Source organism: Symsagittifera roscoffensis, chromosome 6 (assembly GCF_963678635.1).
Source record: "Symsagittifera roscoffensis chromosome 6, txSymRosc1.1, whole genome shotgun sequence".
Taxonomy (NCBI): Eukaryota; Metazoa; Xenacoelomorpha; order Acoela; family Convolutidae; genus Symsagittifera; species Symsagittifera roscoffensis.
Genome location: NC_087067.1, coordinates 6,773,763 through 6,774,011, shown reverse-complemented (window position 1 = coordinate 6,774,011; position 249 = coordinate 6,773,763).

Sequence of the window (249 nt, the reverse complement as noted above, 5' to 3'; positions counted from 1 at the left end):
TTTCCGGTTTGAGAAATTTTTTTGAGTTCAACCATCTCAGTTTCGCCTAATTTTGCTGCAATTTAATTTCGTTGCTTTCGGTAGCTAACTCATTAGTCATAATAATTAGTACTGATATGCCATTTTGAAATGTCACTGATTCAATCCTATCGAAAACATTGTTCGTTCAGTATTGCTTGCTTTATGGTCTTTTGAGACAGAGTAGCCGAGTGGTTGAGGCTTGGGACTGCTATTCCAAAAAATTCTCCG